We start from the raw sequence: 15,905 nt of genomic DNA, 5'->3' as shown, positions 1-15,905 counted from the left end.
TTATGCAGGACTTTGTTGAAGCACGTTTGGCAGCGATTTCAGCCTCGTGTCTTCTTGTGTATGACGCTACAAGCTTTACAAGTTTCTTCAATTCTTCTCTCCAGATCCTCTCAAGCTCTGTCAGGTTGGATGGGGAGTATTGCTGCACAGCTATTTTCAGGTCTTTCCAGAGATGTTCAATTGGGTTCAAGTCCGGGCTCTGGCTAGGCAACTTGGGCAGAGACTTGTCCAGAAGCCACTCCTGTGTTGGATGTGTGCTTAGGGTCATTGTCCCGTTGGAAGGTGAACCTTCGCCCCAGTCTGAGGTCCTCTGGAGCAGGTTTCCATCAAGGATCTCTGTACTTTGCTCCGTTCATCTTTCCCTCAATCCTGACTAGTCTCCCAGTCCCTGCCGCCGAAAAACATCTCCACAGGATGATGCTGCCACCACCATGCTTCACTGTAGGGATAGTGCCAGATTTCCTCCAGACGTGATGCTTGGCATTCAATCTTGTTCAGTTCAATCTTGGTTTCATCAGACCAGAGAATCTGGTGATTGTTTGGAAATGTTTCTCATGGTCAGAGTCCTTTAGGTGCCTTTTGGCAAGCTCCAAGTGGGCTGTCATGTGCCTTTAACTTCCGTCTGGCCACTCTACCATAAAGGCATGATTTGGTGGAGTGCTGCAGAGATGGTTGTCCTTCTGGAAGGTTCTCCCATCTCCACAGAGGACCTCTGGAGCTCTGTCAGAGTGACCATCGGGTTCTTGGTCACCTCCCTGACCAAGGCCCTTCTTCCCCGATTGCTCAGTTTGGCCGGGCGGCCAGCTCTAGAAAGAGTCTTGGTGGTTCCAAACTTCTTCCATTTAAGAATGATGGAGGCCACTGTGTTCTTGGGGACCTTCAATGCTGCAGAAATGTTTTGGTACCCTTCCCCAGATCTGTTCCTCGACACAATCCTGTCTCGGAGCTCTATGGACAATTCCTTGGAGCTCATGGCTTGGTTTTTGCTCTGACATGCACTATCAACTGTGGGGCCTTATATAGACAGATGCATGACTTTCAAAATCATGTCCGATCAACTTAAGTTACCACAGGTGGACTCCAATCAAGATGTAGAAACATCAAGTATGATCAATGGAAACATGATGCTCAATTTAAAGTCTCATAGCTAAGGATCTGAATACATTTTTACATTTACATTTTAGTCATTTAGCAGACGCTCTTATCCAGAGCGACTTACTGTAGTGAATGCATACATTTCATTTAATTTCATGCATTTTTTTTTTTTTTTACATACGTAAATAAGGTACAGTTGAAGTCGGAAGTTTACATACACTTAGGTTGGAGTCATTAAAACTCGTTTTTCAACCACTCCACAAATTTCTTGTCAACAAAAACTATAGTTTTGGCAAGTCTGTTAGGATATCTACTTTGTGCATGACACAAGTCATTTTTCCATCAATTGTTAACAGACAGATTATTTCACTTTAATTAACTGAATCACAATTCCAGTGGGTCAGAAGTTTGCATACACTAAGTTGACTGTGCCTTTAAACTGCTTGGAAAAATGATGTCATGGCTTCAGAAGCTTCTGTTAGGCTAATTTACATAATTTGAGTCAATTGGAGGTGTCCCTGTGGATGTATTTCAAGGCCTACCTTCAAACTAAGTGCCTCTTTGCTTGACATCATGGGGAAATCAAGAGAAATCAGCCAAGACCTCAGAAAAAAATTGTAGACCTCCACAAGTCTGGTTCATCCTTGGGAAGCGCCTGAAGATACCACGTTCATCTGTACAAACAATAGTACGCAAGTATAAACACCATGGGAGCACACAGCCGTCATACCGCTCAGGAAGGAGATGCGTTCTGTCTCCTAGAGATGAATGTACTTTGGTACAAAAGTGCAAATCAATCCCAGAACAACAGCAAAGGACCTTATGAAGATACTGGAGGAAACAGGTACAAAAGTACATATTTCCACAGTAAAACGAGTCCTATATCAACATAACCTGAAAGGTCGCTCAGGAAGGAAGAAGCCACTGCTCCAAAACCGCCATAAAAAAGCCAGACTACGGTTTGCAACGGCACATGGGGACAAAGATCGTACTTTTTGGAGAAATGTCCTCTAGTTTGACGAAACAAAAATAGAACTGTTTGGCCATAATGACCATCGTTATGTTTGAAAGAAAAAGGGGGAGGCTTGCAAGCCGAAGAACACCATTCCAACTGTGAAGCACGGGGGTGGCTGCATCATGTTGTGGGGGTGCTTTGCTGCAGGAGGGACTGGTGCACTTCACATAATAGATGGCATCATGAGGCTGGAAAATGATGTGGATATTTTGAAGCAACATCTCAAGACATCTGTCAGGAAGTTAAAGCTTGGTCACAAATGGGTCTTCCAAATGGACAATGACCCCAAGCATACTTCCAAAGTTGTGGCAACATGGCTTAAGGACAACAAAGTCAAGGTATTGGAGTGGCCATCACAAAGCCCTGACCTCAATACCATCGAAAATTTTGTGGTCAGAACTGAAAAAGTGTGTGCGAGAAAGGAGGCCTACAAACCTGACTCAGTTACACCAGTTCTGTCAGGAGGAATGGGCCAAAATTCACCCAACTTATAGTGGGAAGCTTGTGGAAGGCTACCTGAAACGTTTGACCCAAGTTAAACAATTTAAAGTCAATGCTTCCAAATACTAATTGAGTGAATGTAAAACTTCAGACCCACTGTGTATGTGATGAAATAAATAAATCATTCTCTACTATTTTGACATTTCACATTCTTAAAATAAAGTGGTGTTCCTAACTGACCTAAGACAGGGAATTTTTACTAGGATTTAATGTCAGGATTTGTGAAAAACTGAGTTTAAATGTATTTGGCTAAGGTGTATGTAAACTTTCGACTTCAACTGTATCTGTAAAAATGTTTTTATGAATTAGCATTTTTTTTCACTTTGTCATTGTGGGGTATATAGTGCGTAGATTGACAAGGAAAAAATGTATTTAATCCATTTTAGAATAAGGCTGTAACGTAATAAAATGTGGAAAAAGTCAAGGGGTCTGAATACCGAATGCACTGTACACTAAATAATATATATAACAAACAAATTTCATACATACATGTGTGAAATTTGTTTTGACTTATCATGCACCTGTTGGAACAGTGGCAGGGGGGAAAAAGGCGTAATCCGTATGCACTTGAATAGCTAATGTAGCACGCTTTTCCCGTGGTTCATTTTCATGCCAGCCAAGTAGGCTACTCTGGTTGTGAACCAATGTTCTTAATATTAGGAAAGTTGAGAAATAAATATACTAGACCTAACCTGTAGAAAGCTCATGGGATCCTGTTTTTAATAGAGGCCATCAAAACTTTGTTTTCTCACGCAATTGCATAGGCTATAGAAATGTTGCACAATATGGGCTTTTCGTAACACTTCTTTAATTTCATGCATCAACCAGCTATGATGATCTAGCTCTCGTTGCAGAACAGCTGATCCTATTCCACTCAAACTCTGAATAACATGGCTCTCATGAAGTGCATTGATGTCATAGTGATTAGAGGGATAATAGAGTGCTGAGTACCAGGCCATTAGTGACTGGCTGTTAGCAAGTTTGGTAGGCTACTAATGTCCATCAGTGGCATCAGAACGCAGTTTTGGAGAAGCCTAGTTACCGTGACTGAACAGTCACATGGAATTTGACTGCGTTCATGACTCGTTACTACCGGTGTGGCGGTAATACGGTCACCGTAACAGCCCTAGGAATGACTTGGCAGACCTGGGGCCAAAGACTGGGAGGACTGCAAGAGGCAGCACTCTGAGACAGAGGTTGGTTACACTGGAGAGCTGTCATTTTGGATATGTTTTAGAGGAAGTCCCTCCCCTAGCGTGGTAGAGTGGAGGAGTGGGCTATTTGAGAACTTTCCTTCTTCTGAAGTAGCATAACAGACCTATGAGGGCTTGCCTGGGCACAAACATGTCAGATTAGAGCTGAGCCAAAGCAAACTAAAACTTTTAAGACACAACCTGCCAACTGCTCTTGCTCTGTACTTTATATTCATGGCAAAGGAACATGGCTATTTGCTACATCACTGAACTGTAAAACAGATCCAATGACATGAAACAAAACTGCTGTGCTGCGCAAAAGCCTTGTGGAATTGGGTTAGAAGTTAACTTTTAAGAGATGGCTTGTATTTGGAAAGTGAGAAGCAAGGTGAAGAATTTGGCACTAATAATGTAATTTCGCTTCACCAAAAACATGTTAGGGAAAAGCATGTAGTGTCACTGACTCAACTGTACTAAGAAAGATGTGTCAAGGCTTGCTCACTTTGTTCAGGAGATATGTAAGCCCTATTAGAGTGTGTCAGAAGGCACATTGTCATGTTACCCCTTTCCAGCCACAGGGGGAAAAAAGTTATTTTCCTTTGTCGCAAAACATGGGAAGCAAATCTCAGCCAAAGTCTCAGCACACTTTTCAATGGTTTCAATATTATTAACTTGCAAAATAGCAGCTGTCAATGTGCGTGCGAGAGAGAGAGAAGAGAGAGAAGTGACACTGAAAGAAGCTAAATAGAGCGAGGGTTGTAGTAGCTAGCCATCTCCCTCTCTTCAGCCTAGTCGTGGCCCCTCCATCCTCTGTTGCCTCCCACTCCATCTCTGTGGCTTGACACATAGCCAATGTCATACCAGGTTCCCCACGGTCAGCATTGATCACTAGCTATGTGTTTAGAGGCTGATGAGAGCTGTCCTCAAACACCCTCAATGCCAGCCAACAGCAAAGGCGAAGTTGGCTCAGATGCAATACACAAAGTAACTAATCCCTCTATTATTTGATCAGTTCTGCTATGCAAGTGGAAGAAATTCTTAAATTAAATCAACATTCCAGTTACAGTGCTACAATAGAAATGTCCCTTTTTGCTCAATCTATCAAACTGAATCTCAAGAACTAGTAGGGTACCTACGTTATACAACAGTGTCAGTTCTAGGTAACAGAAGTCCAAACTGAATCAGAAGTTTACTTTTAGCTTCAGAGTCAGTGAGCGGGCAAGAACATGAGACTGGTTCTACACAAGCAGTGCCAGTGCACTAGAAAGGGTCCCAATCACAATGCACAAAATCATTTTAAAGTCTTGACAAACCAAAGTAAATAAAATGCACAACCTTCACCTTTCAAACAGGCAACGATTGTCTCAGAAAAACAGGAAACCAGTAATTTAGTCAGTGAGCAATAAATCTGTGTTGTCTGCTGGAAAGACAGAAATAATAAATGGGTAATTCTCTCTGTCTGAATCCACGGAAGCCATTACTGGGCCATGTGATACAGAAGACCTTTCATCGGAAATGATCAAATCCATCACTGTTGGAAAATAAGACACTTAGAATAATTGACATTTAGAATAATAAACACTTTGTACAGTTCCCTATTAGCTAGGTCAGGATTTACAAAATGTAATGAAAAACACCAATTAAATTTATGATGAGATGTCCTAATGCTTATAAATACTTATTTTACATTTTTAGTCACTTAGCAGATGCTCTTATACAGAGCAATTTACAGGAGCAATTAGGGTTAAGTGCCTTGCTCAAGGACACAGACAGATTTTTTCACCTAGTCGGCTTGGGGATTCAAACCAGCGACCTTTCAGTTGCAGGGCCAATGCTATTAACCGCTAGGCTGCCTGCTGCCCTTTTATGATTATACTTATGATTATGAGCTGTAAATATTAATAGTGCTATTTGTGTTAACATCTTAGTTAATACATGTAGCACTGTGAAGATCATTAGGCTAAAAGTGGTCTTGTGTGCTATTTGGTTCTTTACGACAGTATTTTATAGCAGTTGCATGAGAAGGGAAAGTCCCCTCTCTGTGTTTCAGGTCTTTTTGCTAAATCAATATCAAGAGGGATTTCCCAAACCCATTTCCTTTTTCAGTGAGTATATATTATGTGTGCATGACATGGCACAGTTATAAATCAATCGTTGATGGGAGAGAGAGAGATGTGGCTGTAAACGTGAAGGTAAACAGGGGAGTTTGCTCCAATAACTCATAAAAGTACAGCATACCTGCTTGATGAGCATGTACGTCTCTGACATGATCTTCTCAATGCGCCCCAGGTCGTAGGTCATGACCTTCTGGCCCTGCTGCCACACCCGGTAGGCATCCAGCAGAAGAGTTTCGCCTGACTCCACGTCATCCAGGAGCTTCCTCTTCCTGCTGGGCCTGCATAGCGCCCCCTGGGCTAGTCCCTGCTCTGCTCCGCTGGCTAACACTGGGCCCTTAGCTACCGGGCACTGGAGCTGCTGCTGTCTGGAGCTGATGCTCAGGTCCTCCAGAGAAAGCTCCGGTGCGCGGCTGCTCTCAGCCACTTTCTCCCCAGGCACCAGGACAGTTCTGGGGGACTCCGTGTCTGGTTGGATGCACCGAGAGTCTGTGGTCTTGGAGGGATGCCCCGAGTGGCCAGCATCCAGCTCCATGGGCTCCTCCGGCACTGCTCTGGCCCCCTTTCCCACAGCAGCCTCCACCTTCCCAGATGGAGTTCTCTGCTGCTGATCCCCCCTGTTTCTGTCTGTGGCCAGCAGGGCTGGCTGTGTCTGAGGGGTCTCCCGGGACCCAGAGTCAGGGCCTGGGGCAGTGACCTGGGGTCCCTCAGCGAGCTCAGGCTTCTTATGCAGTGCATGACTGCTGTCCTCTGCACTGGGCCTGTTGGACGTGTCCGTGGTTGTCATTTCCCCCATGGAGGGCACAGGCACTTTGGAAGGCTGCTCTGACACCTGAGAAAGAACAGAGCCCGTCACAACACAAGCAAGAGCATGCTGAAACTATAAACTACGGAGCTGCTTTCAGCTCCTCTCCAAGTGTGTAGAGTGCTTTGGTTGCATACCCCTGTGAGTTTGTTCAGATTGTCCTCCAGGACTTTTACAGCTAGGAAAAATGCTCTCTGGGCCAAAACCTGATGATCCACATCCCGCAAATACTTCCTTTAAGACATGAGAGAGAGAAAGGAAAGAGAAGAGTTGAACAAATTCACACAAAAACACTAGAACAAATGGAAAAACATGGTTGAGTCATGAGAGATCCTTACTTTCCCTGGTCAGGGGTTCTCTGGAGCATGAAAGAGACTTTGATCAGTGTGTCGTGGTCCTTCAGCTGAGACAGCACCTCCAGCAAGAGGACGATGGATCGGTTCATATGAGATGCAAAACTGCCAGGGCGATCAATCTCATCCACTGGAATATGCCAGATGCCCTGAAGCAGGAAGGAGGGGAAGAAGAGGGGGAGGAGTAAAAGGAGGAGGAGAAGAGGCAACAGTTCACTAACACTGTTTGGTATTAGCGTGTCATGGAGACAGGCTTATGTATGACCTCACCTGTCAGACTAACTAGAGTTCTGTTTCAAAACATATATTCCACTAACACACTCACAAGGCCAACAGATCCTGACATGAGCTTTTCAATGTGCTCCACTGGAGGGTTTTCAGTTTTCAGTTAAAAAAGTGCAAAAGCTCAACTGAAAAGTGAATGTACCTGATATTTTTGGTACATACATGGGGATTTATTTTACACAGACTGATAGTAAGGGAGGGCAAGAGAAAGGGAGAGAGGATAAAGGAGTGTGACGGTATATTGTTTTAGGCAATATATTAACCACCAAACCTCTCCACGTATGAGCATATTATCCAAGATCTGCAGAGCCAGTTTCAAGATAATTAATTATTTTATTTATTTATTTCACCTTTATTTAATCAAGTTCTCATTTACAACTGCGACCAGGCCAAGAAAGCAAAGCAGTGTGACACAGACAACAGCAGAGTTACACATGGAGTAAACAAACAAGCCAATAACACAATAAACAAGTCAATGATACAGTAGAAAAAAGAAAGTCTATATACAGTGTGTGCAAAAGGCATGAGGAGGTAGGCAATAAATAGGCCACAGGAGCAAATAATTACAATTTAGCAGATTAAAACCTGATATGGATAGGGGGCAGTATTTTCACGGCCGGATGAAAAAACGTACCCGATTTAAACTTGTTACTACTCTTGCCCAGAAACGAGAATATGCATATTATTAGTAGATTTGGATAGAAAACACTCTGAAGTTTCTAAAACTGTTTGAATGGTGTCTGTGAGTATAACAGAACTCATATGGCAGGCAGAAACCTAAGAAAAGTCAACCAGGAAGTGGGGGATCTGAGAATTGTAGTTCTTCTTTCTAGTCCCTTTCGAAAATACAGTCTCTGTGCTGTTACGTTGCACTTTCTCAACTTGCCTACCTGGTTAAATAAAGGCGAAATAAAAATAAACCAGTGAAATATACCTGCTAGAGCATGTGCTACGGGTGGGTGTTGCTATGGTGACCAGTGAGCTGAGATAAGGTGGGGCTTTACCTAGCAGAAACTTATAGATGACCTGGAGCCAGTGGGTTTGGCGACGAATATGTAGTGAGGGCCAGCCAACGAGAGCATACAGGTCGCAGTGGTTGGTAGTATATGGGGCTTTGGTGACAAAACGGATGGCACTGTGATAGACTGCATCCAGTTTGCTGAGTAGAGTGTTGGAGGCTATTTTGTAAATGACATCGCCGAAGTCAAGGATCGGTAGGATAGTCAGTTTTACGAGGGTATGTTTGGCAGCATGAGTGAAGGAGGCTTTATTGAGAAATAGGAAGCCGATTCTAGATTTCATTTTGGATTGGAGATGCTTAATGTGAGTCTGGAAGGAGAGTTTACAGTCTAACCAGACACCTAGGTATTTGTAGTTGGCAACATATTCTAAGTCAGAACCGTCCAGAGTAGTAATGCTAGTCGGGCGGGCGGTTGAAGAGCATGCATTTAGTTTAACTTTCATTTAAGAGCAGTTGGAGGCCACGGAAGGAGTGTTGTATGGCATTGAAGCTCGTTTGGAGGTTTGTTAACACAGTGTCCAACGAAGGGCCAGATGTATACAGAATGGTGTCGTCTGCGTAGAGGTGGATCAGAGAATCACCAGCAGCAAGAGCAACATCATTGATATTTACAGAGAAAAGAGTCGGCCCGAGAATTGAACCCTCTGGCACCCCCATAGAGACCGCCAGAGGTCCGGACAACAGTCCCTCCGATTTGACACACTGAACTCTGTCTGAGAAGAAGTTAGTGAACCAGACGAGGCAGTCATTTGAGAAACCAAGGCTATTGAGTCTGCCGATAAGAATGCAGTGATTGACAGAGTCGAAAGCCTTAGTCAGGTTGATGAAGACAGCTGCACAGTACGTCTTTTATCGATGGTGGTTATGATATCGTTTAGGAACTTGAGTGTGGCTGAGGTGCACCCATAACTAGCTCGGAAACCAGATTGCCTAGTTGAGAAGGTACAGTGGGATTCGAAATGGTCGGTGATCTATTTGTTAACTTGGCTTTCGAAGATTTTAGAAAGGCAGGGCAGGATGGATATAGGTCTTAAACAGTTTGGGGTGCTGAGCTGTTGGCCGGGGTAGGGGTAGCCAGGTGGAAAGCATGGCCAGCCGGAGAAAAATGCTTATTGAAATGATCGATTATCGTAGATTTATATCGGTGGTGACAATGTTTCCTAGCCTCAGTGCAGTGGGCAGCTGGGAGGAGGTGCTCTTATTCTCCATGGACTTTACAGTGTCCCAAAACTTTTTGGAATTAGTGCTACAGGATGCAAATTTCTGTTTAAAAAAGCTAGCCTTAGCTTTCCTAATTAACTGAGTATATTGGTTCCTGACTTCCCTGAAAAGTTGCATATCGCGGGGGCTATTTGATGCTTATGCAGAATGCCACAGGATGTTTTTGTGCTGGTCAAGGGCAGTCAAGTCTGGGGTGAACCAAGGTCTATATCTGTTCTTAGTTCTACATTCTTTGAATGGGGCATGCTTATTTAAGATGGCGAGGAAAGCACTTTTGAATTAGTGCTGGTGAGAGAAAAGTAATAGCAACAGCTAAATGCGTGTTCGTTTTACTCACGCAACACAGAGAACACTGGTCACATGCATGGGTCCTTTAATAAATAAACACTTCTTTAACATACAGAATTATGAAGCAAACATTCTGGCCAGCTGGCAGAGGACCATGTTTAAATATCCTTTAGGACTAGGGGTGAAAGTAAGGCGGTCAGGTGTCCTGGAAAAATAAATAGGGGGGTACGCCGTACTGGTAAAACATGAGCCTATTACAATAATGAAAACAGATTGTCAATAAAAAATAACTGTAGGCTACAACACCACTATTTATAATTACCGCATGAAAAACAGGTGGTATAGCCTACACTCCAAAATGCGATGTGGTTTGACAAGAACACTGACATTTTGCCAAGGCAGAGCTGAGTGGCCGAGACGTTCTGGACTAATGACAATCAGCAAATGTCATTACACTTTTTGGTATGTTGTGTAACAGAGGTCTCTTTCCATTCACCACTGTTTGGAGGCTGGAAACGTTGTTGCGAGTAGAAGAATGTGCATGGGTAGCCTAGTAAAGGAGCCCTTTGAAATGACCGTTTGACAAACACATGCACACATAGGAGGTCCCGTACCGGAAAGAAATTCATTCTACTTTCACCCCTGATAAGGTCTATAGGTAATGGCATGCACAAACCTGAATAAACTCTGGGTTTAGGTGTTACTACAGAGAAGCAACAGGTTCTTTCATATATTCATTGGACACAGGCTGGAGGACAGGGTAAATGGAATATTTTGTGCTGCACATCCACCTGAGACGTACCCCACACCAGTGTGTCGCCAGTGATTTATGTTAATGTAAATCCCTAGTGTAATAATTATGTTTCCACGTCAGGAGTGTGACACTACAGACTTGGAGCGAGCAGAATCTACAACCTCTGCATCATCAAGACAGTTGCTTTGTGAGAAGGCGTTAAAGATCACAGTTAGCCATTGTTATGTAAATGAAAGCTGAAAAGTACCAAGTGCCATGGTCCGCCAGAGCCATGGCCGAGTGAGACACGGCTGCCAGCGGTGTAAATCTCAAATGGAAACTTGCCACAGTATTTCTTTGTGTGTGTGTGTGTGTGTGTGTGTGTGTGTGTGTGTGTGTGTAGCATTTGCACAGCTTCATGCTACTGCAGACTCCTCCAGGCGCTGGGCTGCTAATAGGGCTGACACCAGCAAACAATTAACAGGCAGAAATGGACAAACCCACAGGAAAGAAAGAGAAAAAGGAGGTGAAAAGAAGGCAAGAGGAATTAATTTGCTCCAAAACTGTGGAATTGGAAGATGGGAGCCCTAATGAGAAAACGGAAAGAGTTGCAGTAGGGAGAGACAGTGCCTGAAGAGTGGAGGTGGGGGACTGGGGGCTGAATTCAGGCAGGCATATCAGATCCCGCCCCAGGCAAGCAACCTCATTAGCGGTGTGTTCTGTCTGGGTTCAGGTTGGTTCAGGGAACCAGAGCGCAGCAGCACATCAAACACACATTGACGTTTTAATTTCAATATCTCTGAAGGATTGGTAAGTCTTCAGAGCACAAAGAGTATCACAGGTAACGATCAATCAGATCTGAACACATGTTATCATGTGACAGCATATGTGACGACCAAAAAACCCAGTGCACACGTCATCCCAGCAGGTGTGTACAGGCAAGGTTCGGTGTTCCACAGCAGAGCTGACTATGTGAGCTGAGCGCAGATTATGGTCTATGTGCAATTTAAAAAAACACTTCGCAATGAGCAGCTTAGAGGTGTATGCGAATCGGAGTAGAAGCTGGGCATATCATAATGAAACAAAACACATGATATGCCTCCACAGAAGCAACTGGCCCGCCCCTACACCTGGGAGCCTCTTCCTCATCCTACCAAACAGGTCCACATTGTCTGTTGACATTTTCACAGCCTTTGGTGAGATGCCAGGCAGGAAACAAATGCTAAACATAACAGACTTATGAAATTAAATTGCATTCCTGAGTCAGTCTGCCTCGTGCAGCCATTTATCAATATTAATGAACATCCTTCAATAATGATCCGAACAATCTGGAAGAAATATGACAGGCGATGTGATGTGATACTTTTGTAGATCAGAGCTCTGCTGGATGTATGTGGACACCTCTTCAAATTAGTGGATTCGACTAATTCAGTCACACCCGTTGCTGACAGGTGCATAAAATTGAGCACACAGACATAAAATCTAATTTTACAAACATTGGCAGTAGAATGGCCCGTACGGAAGAGCTCAGTGACCTTCAACGTGGCACCGTCATAGGATGCTCCCGAGTGGCGCAGCGGTCTAAGGTACTGCATCTCGGTGCTAGAGGCGTCACTACAGACCCTGGTTCGATTTCAAGCTGTATCACAACCGGCCGTGATTGGGAGTCTCATAGGGCGACACACAATTGGCCCAGCGTCGTCCGGGTTAGGGCTTGGCCGTCATTGTAAATAAGAATTTGTTCTTAATTGACTTGCCTAATTAAAAGGTTAAATAAAATTTAAAAAATGCCACCTTTTCAACAAGTCAGTTTGTCAAATTTCTGCCCCGCTAGAGCTGCCCCGGTCAACTGCAGGTGCTGTTATTGCGAAGTGGAAATGTCTAGGAGCAACAATAGCTCAGCCGCAAAATGGTAGGCCACACAAGCTCACAGAACAGGTGCTGAAGTGCGTAGCACATAAAAATCATCTGTCCTTGATTGCAACACTCACTACTGAGTTCCAAACCGTCTCTGGAAGCAACGTCAGCATAAGAACTGTTCGTCGGGAGCTTCGTGAAATGGGTTTCCATTGCCAAGCAGCCGTACACAAGCCTAAGATCACCATGCGCAATGTCAAGCATCGGCTGGAGTGGTGTAAAGCTCGCCGCCATTGGATTCTGTGGGGCAATAGAAATGCGTTCTCTGGAGTGATGAATCATGCTTCACCATCTGGCAGTCCGACAAACGAATCTGGGTTTGGCGGATGCCAGGAAAATGCCACCTGTCCGAATGCATAGTGCCAACTAAGTTTGGTGGAGGAGGAATAATGGTCTGGGGCTGTTTTTCATGGTTCGGGCTAGGCCCCTTAGTTCCAGTGAAGGGAAATCTAAACGCTACAGCATACAAATAAATTCTAGACAATTCTGTGCTTCCAACTTTGTGGCAACAGTTTGGGGAAGGCCCTTTCCTGTTTCAGCATGACAATGCCACTGTGCACAAACCGAGGTCCATACAGAAATGGATTGTCGAGATCGGTGTGGAAGAACTTGACTGGCCTGCACAGAGCCTTGACCTCAACCCCATCGAACACCTTTGGGAGACTGGGTCAGGGGAACCCATGGCGTTTCAGTTATATGCAGGGTTCACTTTGTCCCAAATGATTAAGATGGCTACCAACAGTGGAAGTGGCTCCAACATGGCTAACGTCCAAACGTGAAGTAGACAGCCCTCGGCCTCAACCCTTGAAGGACGTTTTACATGGTCACATCAGAGTGTACCTTAAATGTCCCTTGCCCAAGTGAGGGAGAGTGATGATCGGAGAGGCAACGTCCTTGGTGGAAATCTTGAAGTTGAGCCTAAAAAACAACCAACCTAAAGCTATTGATGTACCTAGCAAGCTAACGTAGCCATCACTCCTGTCAGGTATCTAGCTACAGCCATAGCTGGCTAGCTAGTTTCATAGTTTAGTCATTTATTCCAATACATTTCCCAAATCCCCCAAAATGTGTTTATGAAGCTACCTAGCTACGTTTTATAGGCTCCTCACTATCAGTTTGAGCCAGAGAGCGTCATATTTCCATTTGCCACTGCTACAATCGTTGTCATTTTTATTTTTTTTGCTAGCATGTTGATAAAATGTTACACTTTGTGGCCACCGGAGTTTGACACGTGACTACAGTTTGCATTGAATTGTGGGTCTTACCAAACCCGCAAGTGATCAAAGTTGCTCATCCGCTCCCTTGAGCTAAATCAAGGGCCGAGGGTGCAACTTTTGTGAATTTGACTGCCACTTAAGATGGCAATCAAACTGCATCCGGTTTCGACGGGGATTCCCCCAAGGGAAAGTGAAGGGCGAGAGCTGATGGGGTAAAAATAACGAGATTGAAAAGCAGCCCATGACGCGGAGGTTAAAATTCCGGTTCTGTTCCCACAGTTAATGTAGGCGCCAAGTCCAGTGACAGCACTGGTGTTACTACAGCACGAGGGCAGACGGCTTCGGTGTATCAGGTAGGTAGGTACTCGTGCCCAAAGACTTTTGTCATGTTGCTAGTAGATGATTAAAAAAACATAGCCAGCTATCTCAGTTCACCCGGCCATGCAACACCAACTAGCCCACTCACACAGATCTAGCATGGTGTTTGGGGATGGAATAAGCTAGCTTGATAGCAAGCAAGCTACAAAAACTCCAACAGAATACTAAACCAAATAAAATAGTCAAATACCAATTTTATTAAATGTCATTGTTTAATTCAAGTTATGTTTTTATTTTGGCTGAACTGCCTGATCTTTATTGGCCGATATAACTTGCAAAATATCATAATAGCCCATGTTTGTGTTAACCATTATACCTGGATTTACTGCTGCTAGTAGTAGCACTAGCGGTTAGCATCTGGCTAGCTATAAATACAACAACAGAGTTTTAGCCAGTTTAGTTATAGACATTCAATGTCTACTATGGATAGCAACGGTTTATCTTGATTTTGTTTAACAGTACGAGAAATGCTGATGTGCTGAACTGCTAATAAGTAATGTGTTTCAACGCTGATAAGGGTTAGCTAGTGGTTAGCTAGTAGAGGTAAGCCAGGGATGTAAAAGCGGCTATGCTAATACAGAATAAAGAAATCCCAGGATATGGTCAGATGATAAATTGGCTTTTTTTTTTTACCTCAAAATTAAAACTCAATATGTGGGTTTTCGCCGTCTTGTAGACATTGTCTTCACTCCTGCTCGTGTAGTGCTCCTCTTTACATCACATTTACGAACGCTTTTCTAAATTCAGATAAAATATACATTTCTCACAAAATACAAATGTAAAGTGATAAGTTGTATTGGGACTTTTACTTAAAAGGATCAAACAAATCAGAATGTTTAACAGCAACCTAAGTCTGCAATCTTCCCTTTAAACTTTCAATGCACAGCTTACCAAATGCCTCCAAACAAGACTAGGAGTGGTGAGGGGGTGAGCTGGGCTCTGCTCACTTGGATAAACAGATCTAAGGGAGGGGGGGGAACTAGTTCCCCCATGGGCACAGTAAATCTGTTTAGGCAGATGTGAAGCCATGGCTTTGCACAGATTATGCTGTAGCACAACAGATAAAGCAGATATACATGACTTTACCATCAATGATTTTTAAGCATCTTTTTTAGGGGAAAAGTGAGGGAAAATTTGAGCTTTGGCTTGGAACATAATGTGTCACTCAGGCATCAAGAGTGGGGTAGAATTTCAAGTTTGAGAAAAAGATCCATCTTAAAATAATGTATTTGTCCTATAGATTTCTTATTAAAGTCTGACACGTTTCAGGAAGCATTTGATTTTTTTAATTTTATTATGAAAATGTGGTTTTGGGCAGAAATGCATTCTGGAACATGTGAACTTTCATGCGACTTAATAACAAACTTGTTTGCCATCTGTAACTACGAATAATATTGTTAAATGACAAGCCTAGTTGGTTTAGCCATGGAAAAATACAGGAACCTTCCCGCTAGCCATGACTGGCTGAGATAATGGATGGGCTGGACATGCCGAGAGAGGAGTTGGGATTGGTCTGCCATGTAACATGCTTCTCAAATCAAATCACATTTTATTCGTCACATAACCATGGTTAGCAGATGTTATTGCGAGTGTAGCGAAATTCTTCTGCTCAGCATGAGCTGCTCGGTATGTGTAGATAAACCTTGCTACCACATCTTTTTTGAAAGATATGTTAGCCATGTAGAACTGCAAAACTGAGGCTACTGCTATCAACATTGCTGCCCTGAATTTAGCAGGTGCCATCAACAAATATCAGTGGGAAAACGTTG

General features: G+C 43.6%; 1 pseudogene across 1 annotated transcript in view; it reads right to left on the bottom strand.

The window, feature by feature from the left end:
- The window catches only part of LOC106580214 (calcineurin-binding protein cabin-1-like), a 150,290-nt pseudogene that overhangs the window by 37,206 nt on the left and 97,179 nt on the right, over positions 1-15,905 (bottom strand). Inside the window, exons 26-28 of the transcript XR_006761094.1 lie at positions 7,062-7,225; positions 6,861-6,957; positions 6,043-6,738 (exon numbers count right to left, since the gene is read on the bottom strand). The product of XR_006761094.1 is annotated as a calcineurin-binding protein cabin-1-like (transcript). The remainder of the gene's footprint in view (positions 1-6,042; positions 6,739-6,860; positions 6,958-7,061; positions 7,226-15,905) is intronic.

This window comes from Salmo salar, chromosome ssa20, assembly GCF_905237065.1.
Source record: "Salmo salar chromosome ssa20, Ssal_v3.1, whole genome shotgun sequence".
NCBI classification, from domain to species: Eukaryota; Metazoa; Chordata; class Actinopteri; order Salmoniformes; family Salmonidae; genus Salmo; species Salmo salar.
This window is presented reverse-complemented; position numbering and strand designations above follow the sequence as displayed.